Source organism: Adiantum capillus-veneris, chromosome 20, assembly GCF_014529385.1.
Source record: "Adiantum capillus-veneris isolate H3 chromosome 20, ASM1452938v2, whole genome shotgun sequence".
NCBI lineage: Eukaryota > Viridiplantae > Streptophyta > Polypodiopsida > Polypodiales > Pteridaceae > Adiantum > Adiantum capillus-veneris.
Genome location: NC_140950.1, coordinates 131,695,550 through 131,705,258, shown reverse-complemented (window position 1 = coordinate 131,705,258; position 9,709 = coordinate 131,695,550).

Below are 9,709 nucleotides of genomic sequence, written 5' to 3'. Positions count from 1 at the left end.
ACATTCTTCTCTTTTTAAGCTCCCGTTTTCTAAGGCTCCGCACATCCAAATAGGTGTGTCTTTGTTCAACCAAGATGGAAGCTTAATTTCAACCGAAGAGACTGAATCAAATTCTTGTATGGGCATTTTCATGACATCTCTATAAGTGTGATCTTTAAGATTAACCCTTGTTATTGATCCCACTTGCTTCAAGTACAGATAATTATTTTCCCAATCCTAGATGAGTTGTACTTGTCACATGAAAGGTCTTCCCCAGATGATTTTGTAATTGAGTCTCTTTCCAAAGTTCACTATGGCAAAAGTGTGTTGATATTCAATCCCATAGGAATTAACTATCACCTTTTCAAGCAGTCCTAAGGGTCTTTCAATGTGTCCATCAGTCAATTTCAAATTCATTGGATTTTTTCTAATGGCTGATTGTTCCCATGATTCCCATACTGCTTTTGTGGCTATGGCTATTCCTGCCCCACTATCCACTATTGCCATGGTTTCTATATCATTATATCTCACTGAAAGGGTTGTATTTCCTTCTTCCCCTTCGTAGTTTTCTCCAACTTTGTTCATTGAAACAGATTGAATCTCTTTGTTATCCATTTCGTGTTTCAATTTTCTCAATTTTTTTGTGACTAGCCCTGTTATCCCCACCTTCTCTAGAGACATGATTGAATGGATGTTGTCTACCTCTAGGGTCTGTTCAGCTCTTTTTATCTGAGTGGTTTTACACACTATGGATTCATCTTCATTATCTCCCAAGTAAGAGGGTAGTTTTTTCAAAGTCAATGGTTTAGACATTGCTAAAGCTTCAGAACCGCAATCCCCATACAAGGATTGTACATCCATGTCCATATTAGGAGGTAAGTTGTGTAACCAAACTTCCTCTTTAGGAGCTGACTTCAGGGTTAAGCTCCCATCATTAATCTCTCTAACATTTTCCCATAAGTGTCCTAGCCATTCTTCTTCTACTAATGGAATTCCGTCTAAGTCATCTTCATTGTCAATCACTGATAGCCGAAAATGACACATGCCATATGGGGTGGCTTCTACACCACACATAGCGTGTACATCCCCAAGCATCATCTCGAGGTAAGAGTTGTCCTATAGCTATAGAGGGGCACCACCTAGCATAAGTGCGGCTAGGACACAGACATAGATGACTTAGGGGAGCAAAAGTGAGATGCCATCTAGGTAGCCAACATGAAATGATGATGTAGCAAACGTCCGGATATAGAAAATGTCTAGTCAACAATCAGGAGTGTGTGAACAAGAGAGGTATGTGACAAGGTCGAAATGGAGCATGACTAACTGGTGATGGCGCACGTGATGAAACACAAGCATAGTGATATACAAGAGATGAAACATCCCGTGGATGTGGCGAAAACAAAGCTAAGGAGAAGAGAGAATGGATTTAAAGGTCATGACAGCATTGCACACTTTCATTGATGACGATGATACTTACAAACGATGACACTTTCATTGATGACGATGATACTTACAAACGATGGTCTTGGCTATACAAACCTTGTTCTTGGCACTGGGGATGCATGATGGAATGACAGCGCCATATGGTGCATGTCGAACTTTGGAGTTAGCGGGGTTAGCACGTTAGCGGGAGGTTAGTTGAGGGAAACATCAGACAATGCAACCGCTAGCGATGTCAATTGCTGGCGGTGGCCCGAGGTAGCATGGTGTCTGTGCATTCAATCCTAGCATGTTCATGTTGCCTTGCGGGGTGATAGTGAGTGCCTTATGTGCATGGGGTGGTCATGACTGCTTAATCGACCATGGTGTTGATGGAGTTTGGTGGTGGTGGTGCTGTGACCAATGCTAAATGCCCATGCTTACAACCAAAACATAATACCATGAGCTCCCTAGCTTGGGAGGTGCATTATGTGCTTAGTGGTGCATGGAATGTAGAGTGCATGGAGCTTGGGTGGTGCCTCTAGTGTGTTCCTCCCTTGTGTGTCTCCCTTTGTGCTTAGTGGAGGCCTCTTTATATAGGCATGAGAGGTGGTCCTTACCTAATGGTCCTTGCAAATATCCACTGGTCACTGAAGAGAGTCTAGATGCCTCTCTAGTGAGAGAGATAGAGAGGGCGAGAAGGTAGAGATAGAGATAAGGGAGGTAAGAGTGGGGTGGGATTTTTTAACAATCCACTAGCCATTGGCTAGGTTATTAGAGAAGATTGGAGATCAAGGAATTTACAATGGGTTTTGCTGATGGTTTGGGTGGCTGGTGTGAGGTTAACGCTACTAGAATTGGTGTTTTGTTGCATGATGCCGAGATGCTACGTTTCACTTCCTTTCAGGGCCGGCCGGGGCATGCCTTCGGAATCAGTTCTTAATTTGGTGTCACCTTCTCGTGATGTTGGTGTTTCATCTTTGCCAATGTTGAGTTGTTTCTTGTGTTTCCTTCTTATGCGTGCAATGTATGTTTGGATGTACATGTGCATGTGCTAGTGAGTGTGCATGTAAACATGCTCGTAAGTGTATGTAAGCATTTGTGTGTGCTTGTAAGTGTGCGAGTGTGTATGTATAGTATATGGGTAATTGTGGGTGTGTGCATAAGTAACGAGTGTGTGTGTGTGTGTGTGTGTGGGAATGATATACATACATACATATATATATATATATATATATATATATATATATATATATATAATTTTACGTGATGCAGGTGCCGATTAGAGGAAAGGAGGGAGAGATGGCGTGAGCGAGGAGAGAGAGAAAGGGAAGGTATGGATGTGATGGGTGAGTGTGTGTGTGTAGGTGTGTGTATATCAACAACGAGCGAGAGAGAGAAGGCTTCTACGCATGGGGGTTACACAGGAATGAGGGGAGAAGTGAGAGATGGGGAGAGAGTGAGAGCTAAGGGGGTGGGGGGGGGGGGATGGGGTATGTGTGTGTGCGTATAGGGGTGTGTGTGTGTGTGTAGGTATCAAGAAAGAGAGAAAGTTGTTTGCTACGCCATATGGTGACCGACAAGAGAACGAGAGAGGGTGAGAGATTGAATGTGAGGGAGAGAGAGGGTGGGGGAAGTAGCGGGCCAGGTGAAGGGTGTGTGGGCGAGAGTGTATGTGTGTGGTGGGTAATGCGAGACAGAGAAAACTGTCTGGTCCATTGGCCTCATACCTCCCGAGAAAGAGAGAGCGGTTAAGAGTTAATGAGAGATGAGAGAGCAATTGTATTGTCATGCTGAGAATGAGAGAGGGAGAAAGTGGGGGGAGGTCTGAACGAGGGAGAGAGAGTGTATGGACAACAGAAAAGAGATGAGGGAGGAAGGTGTGTGTGTGAGAGAGAGTGTGTGTGTGTGTGTGTGTGTGTGAATAATCAAAGAGAGAGAGAGAGAGAGAGAGAGAGAGAGAGAGAGAGAGAGAGAGAGAGAGAGAGAGAGAGAGAGAGAGAGAGAGAGAGAGAGAGAGAGAGAGAGAGAGAGAGAGAGAGAGACTCTTGTCCCATGAATGGCGGCCCGTTGGGTTGACAAACTAGGGAGAGAGAGAGAGAGATATTTTAATGTGCCCTATGGGCTTGCCTACACAGAGAATGAGTGAGTGAGAGATAGAGAGGGAGTGAGTGAGAGAGAGCTGAATAATAGATGAGAGGGAGAGAGAAAGAGCGTATGGAGGAGTGAGTGGGTGAGGGAGTGGGGTGGCGATAATGGAGGGGAGAGAGAGAGTGGTGCCAAAGGGAAACGCAGTGGCCCATTGCACATACGCGAGCAAGGGGAAGGTGGTTTTGGCGGTAGTAATAAAAACATTTTTTTTTGTTTTTTACCTCATGCTCCCCAAATGGGGTTGATTCCTGCAGTCTTGGTTTCGAAAACCGGTCAACTTCAGTTTCTCCGGCCGCGCTAGAGGGCTGTGCGGCTAACCCGGTATCATTAGCTCTTCCCCTTAGGTTAGGGCATTTATGCCTCTAACTCATTTGTTTGATCATTGTCCTTAGAGGTGGAGGTTGATGGTGTATCCTCATCAGGAACGTCGATAGGTGGAGTTTGATCAAATCATAGAAAATAAGGTTTAAGCCGCCAGCCATTGACTCTGGTTTTATGAAGCTTACCATCAGCTCCCATGAGTTGATAACTCCAATTGGCATATTTCTTTTTGATGATGAAAGGGCCTTCCTATCGGAGTAGGAGCTTCTTATCCTTACGTGTGTCAAAGAAATTGTCATAGCGGAGCACCAACATGCCCTTCTTTAAATATTTGCGCCGAAGATGTTGATTGAAACTAAGCCGTCTGCGTTCTGCCTGTGCCACATAATAATTGATTGCCTCTTCTCTATCCAGTTGTAGTCGTTCCAAGTCAAGGATGTGATCCCTCAAATGCATGTTGGGTCATTGAAACTAGCTTGCCATCACCCCGAGACTTGCTAGTTGCACCTCAATAGGTAAGATTTCCACCTTGCCAAATACCAAATGATATGGGGTGAACCCCAAAGATGTGTGGAATGAGGTTCGGCAAGCCCACAAAGCTGGGAGTAGATAATTATCCCAATCCCTAGGATGATTGTTAACGTGCTTGGTGATAATTTTACAAACCATTCCATTCACTTTTTCAACTAAGCCATTACATTGAGGATAATATGGTGAGGAATTCCTCCTTGTAATGCCTAGTTTTTGCATTAACTCTCCTACCAAGATTGCTCTGAAACCTAGCCCTCTGTCAGAGATGATTTCTACTGGTGTGCCAAACCTGCAACATATGTGCTCATAAACAAACTTAGATACCTCCACGTGTGTGATCCTGGTTGTGGCTGTAGCTTCCGCCCACCTAGTCATATAGTCGACTTCCATGATGATATAGAACTTCCATGAGTTGGCCCTGGGCAATGGTCCTATGGCATCTATACCCCATTTTTCAAATGGCCCATATGAAAGGATAGGCGTCTATGGTTCAGGCATGAGTGACCTGGTGCCGGCATTTTGACACAACTTACATGTCTTACACTAGTGGTGTACATGCCATACAAAACCAGCCTGCAAGATTTTCCTACTTTTTATATCCAAGGCAAAGTGACCACCACAAACACCATCCTGACAATTGGAAATTACCCCCATAATTTCATTAGAGAAGGGGACCTTTCTTAGTACTTGGTCCTTACCCTTACAATACAAACCTTCATTGACGGTATGCCTCTTACCGCATTTCAAGATTCCCTAGCCCGCAATTTGAGGCCGCCAAAACCAGCCTCAAACATCTGGCATCTCCTCGTCTTTTTCTTGCCCAAACTTCCAATCCCAATATCTTGGCCCTCGTGATTCCATTTGACGAAGTGTTAATTTTGGCTAATGCCATGCAACACATATGACATTCCAAAAATTGGTCAAGGCCCAAAATTTCTGCACAAGTGCGCTTCCCAATGCGGGTAAGGCGGTCTGTAACTGGACCTGACAAGCATTCAATTGGCCATAACTTGCTCATTAGAGCTCCGATTGATAATCCGGGAAGACCGGCCTGCTCCACAACTAGTTTCGTTGACATCTGCGTTGGTCATCTGTCCCCATCTGCCCTACCCGTCGAGGATCTGCAAAACCTTCTAAATTTGAAATGGCATAACTTTCACACTGTGGCTCTATTTGACGAGCCGTCTGGATGGGCTTCTAGAGAATCAAGCACTATATTTTAGGACACATTTCCTACACCTTAGAAACTTTGACTCGCCATCCCAATTGGCCCTTTCTAGAGCTCCTTTGGCCTAAGAAACCACATTACACATACATTTCAACTGCACCTCGTCTGTCCAGGCCCTTTATACCATCTTTTAACCCTTGTTCATGCATTTGTGTAAAATTCTAGCATTGCTTGACTACTGAACTTAGAAGGTCAATATGGATTGCACAATAGCATAGTGAATGTGATGGCCAATATGTTAAGAATGCAAACAATGTTGCACAATAGCAGAGTGAATGTGATGGCCAATTTGTCAAGAATGCAAACAATGTTGTCCCGCTTTGTGAACAACGTAGCTAGGATCCTTGTTGAGATCAAGCATAAATTAGAGTATGATCACGCATACATTAGCGGTGTTATACGACCCACCCTGGTTCTCTATGTGCTCATGGAACTCTTGAGCACGCCATTGTGTGAGTCTCTATATTGTAAAACATATATCTGAGGTTCTAAAAGTGTTTAAAATCTAACTACAATCATAAAATGTGAATAACCTATTTGCACAATGATCACTTTTACGACACTAAATAGAAATCAAGGCACACTATACTCAAAATATCAAAGTTTAAATAAACTTCTTTGTTAAAAAGAGAGAACCTAAATAAAAACACTTCACAATTGCACAAAATTTTATCTCATTACTTGATCACAAAGCAATCATGGCACACTAGTTTGAAATTGATAGCCTAGAAGTTGCACCGATGAAAGAGCCTGTGATGCCACGTTGGAGCAGTGCTCAACAAATTATGTGTGGGTTTTTCTTTTGCACTTTTAGCTCTTGCTCTCTTGTTGGACAAAACCTCAACATCTTGCTTGTCTAACCCTATAATATTCACCCTTGGGACCTCACCTCCGTTTGGCAGGGCTGGCTACACCGGGTTCTTGATTGCTTGCTCTCTTTGGCCATTGAATTGTCCTTGACCTCTTCCTCTACCAAACAACAGGTAAATAACTCCTCTTTGTTGAGGATTATGGTGTGTGTGTGTGTGTGTGTGTGTGTGTGCGTGAGTGCTCAAGGAGGTTTGTGTGTGTGTGCAAACATAGCTTACACAGTTAGAGAGAGAGAGAGAGTACTCATGATTTTGACTCAAAAGGTGTTACTTTAAAGTACACACCATAGCATTAAAAATATGTACATAGAGGGATTTATTTAAAAGCCTAGAGTAGATATCCGGTTGGAGATCCTTATCTTTTTGGCTTACACATAGCCATCATAGAAAACCTTACAACACATAGGCCAGATGCCACATAGTAAGCTATACAAGTGTAGAGGTGTCTCCCATGGTTATAGAAGGACATGACTATCCCAACAATCCTCCCCTTAGGCTTGGACTATACTAAATGAAGCTGAATCAAGACCTAAAGCCACACAATCTAATAGTCACACAGACAGAGTGGTCTCATCATATGGTGTCACACAGACTAAGAAATCCTCCCCTTAAACAAATAAGGTGGAAGACCATTTATAATACATCAGTATACTCGCAAAAGTAGTTGGGGGCGACACACACATGGAGATAATTCTCTGCCTGTTGAGCTGCATCTCCGTCCTTTTCTTCTGCAAGATTGACTCTACTTTTGTCTGTTGTTGCTTCCTTGGCATTTTGATGGTGGATGACATTTGATGCCGCAATTGCTACAATACTTGTTCGTGTAGCAGTCCTTGGAGAGCTGTCCAGGCTTGCCACACTCATAACACTTCTTGTTATTTAATCTAGGTGATGATGATGATGCCCTAGATGATGATGGTGTAAAATAAGCTCCTCCCATTGATTTAGATTTCTTCTTATTTTTCTTTTCTTCTTCATGGATTGCCCCTCTAACATATTGTAGAGAAGGCATGGGCTCCTTTTGCTCTAAGACTGTGACTATTGAGGGCGAGCTTTTTGAAATGGGGCCTCTAAACCCAAACCAATAGGCCTACCCTCACAAAATGTTCGTAAAGAGGTACGCACACTACTTGGGGCACCACCTTCTTTTGGGAGTGGAGAAGGAAACCAATCAAAAAAATAACACTTGCACTCACCCACCCAAGCAACACACTTTGAAAACCCCCTTACTCTATATACACTTTGGACACTTGAACACCATCAACGATTATGCAACCCAATGCCGTGCATCAAAAATGAAATATGCAATTTGTGGAATAGCATTCACCTTCTCCCCATAAGAATACCCATAATACATCCAAACTCTTCCTCTCTCAAGCACTCATCAAAAAATCATGCGCGCAAGACTTGCCTCTCAAACACACAAGAGAATCACTTACATCAAACTAACACACTTTGCATAGAGAGCTCATCTCCATCTATGCAATGCCGTGACACAAATAAAATCACCATGAGAGGTAGCCACATGCATATGTAATGAAGCAAAAGAGAGTTGGAGTGAGAAATTTCTTTAGACCAATTGAATAAGTGTGGAGAAACAAACCAATGGTAAATTGAGAATAGAACACTTACTTGATTTCTCGCACACCTTTTAAGGGGAGGACAGACGCTGGCTAACCATCACGAATTGCGACACTTGAAAGTTTTTGAAGATGATTTCATGATCATTAACATAACCATGAGAGAGATCATGATGTATTTACAAGTTATTGAGGTGCTACAAATGATTTATTGGGTTGATGGAGTAAGAGATTGTAGAATGGAGAGAGTGGAGAATAGAGTTGCACTTCCTCCAAAGAGGAGGGTTAGGAGGGAGGATGTGAAAGAGGGAGAGTTGGGGTTTTCTCTACTATTGATCAAGAAACAACATGAAGTTGAAAATATAGGTGTGTGTGTCCTTGAGTCTCTCCAAGGGGGGCTATTTATAGTTGTGTAGGAGTGCGATTATGCTACACTTAATTAGAGTAAGTGATTAGACCTAATTAAGTGTCCTTTGACCACTCATTGAATATTGGACATAAAAGGGACTATTTATTCACCAAAAATATCATTTTAGACCGTGAAGGCTCCATAGGGGTGCATAATGTAGGTGGGCCCCACCATGAGGCCCTACGGGTGGCTCCTGCGGGGTATCTCAACTTGTCTGTCTTAGCATTTAGAAAGCATCTTTAGGTTGGTCCCATCACATGCAAGTGGCCTTGAACACTCATTTCTCTTCTAGAAGATGAGTAGGGGAAAAATAATATCTCACTCTCTTGATTTACTTGATTTACAGTTCCCTTTTGCTGTGAATCTGACAGATTTACACTATTTTGACCATAACTTTTTACCTGTAGCTCGGAATGACATGCTTCAAAAGGCAAAATTGACCTTCTCAACATGTTTGATATGAATTTGGACTATTCTTCATGCCCATGCACTAAGGAATTCGGTTTGGAAGGTCCACACTAGGCTAGGGAACCTTTTGCTTCAAAGTCTTCTTGTATGGGCCCTTTGCTTGTATGCATCCAAGGGGAATCATGCTTTTTCAAAAGGCTATGATGCTTAAACAAATAGAGGAGGGCCCAATATTATTTGCTTGTGAAAAGAATATACAATTGGAGTCTTTTTTGAAAGGAGAGAAACTATATGTATATTCTTAAGAGATATTGGGCCACCTATGTAGGGGGCATAGAAGACTTGTAGAGAGGGACCATAATCTTTGGTAAAGACAAGTGGAGAGTTGATTTCCATGGGAATTTATCTATAAGGGGTGGAAGATGGATATATTATTTTTCTACTACTAATTCACAAGAGGTAAGAAAGTTTGGGGGTATATAGTTGGTTATTGTATGCTTATTCTATTTACAAAGCAAAAAAGAAAAGGGTGGTAATATAAATATATGACTAAGGTGACATTTTTGGGAAGAGTATAATGTATGTGTCGCCACAAAGGTTAAACGAAGAGTGGGAATTTACTCTAGATAACTTAATAGCATAGAAAAATATATACACATATGAGGAAGAGGACGTTGAGTAGGCTGACAAATGTTGCAAAAAGATGGTTACCATTTTATGCCACTCACTATGTTGTCAAAACTTTCAGGTAGATCACTCAAGAGAACAACAACTTGATCTTCTTCCGGGACTTGTCACTAAATGTAAGTGAGCT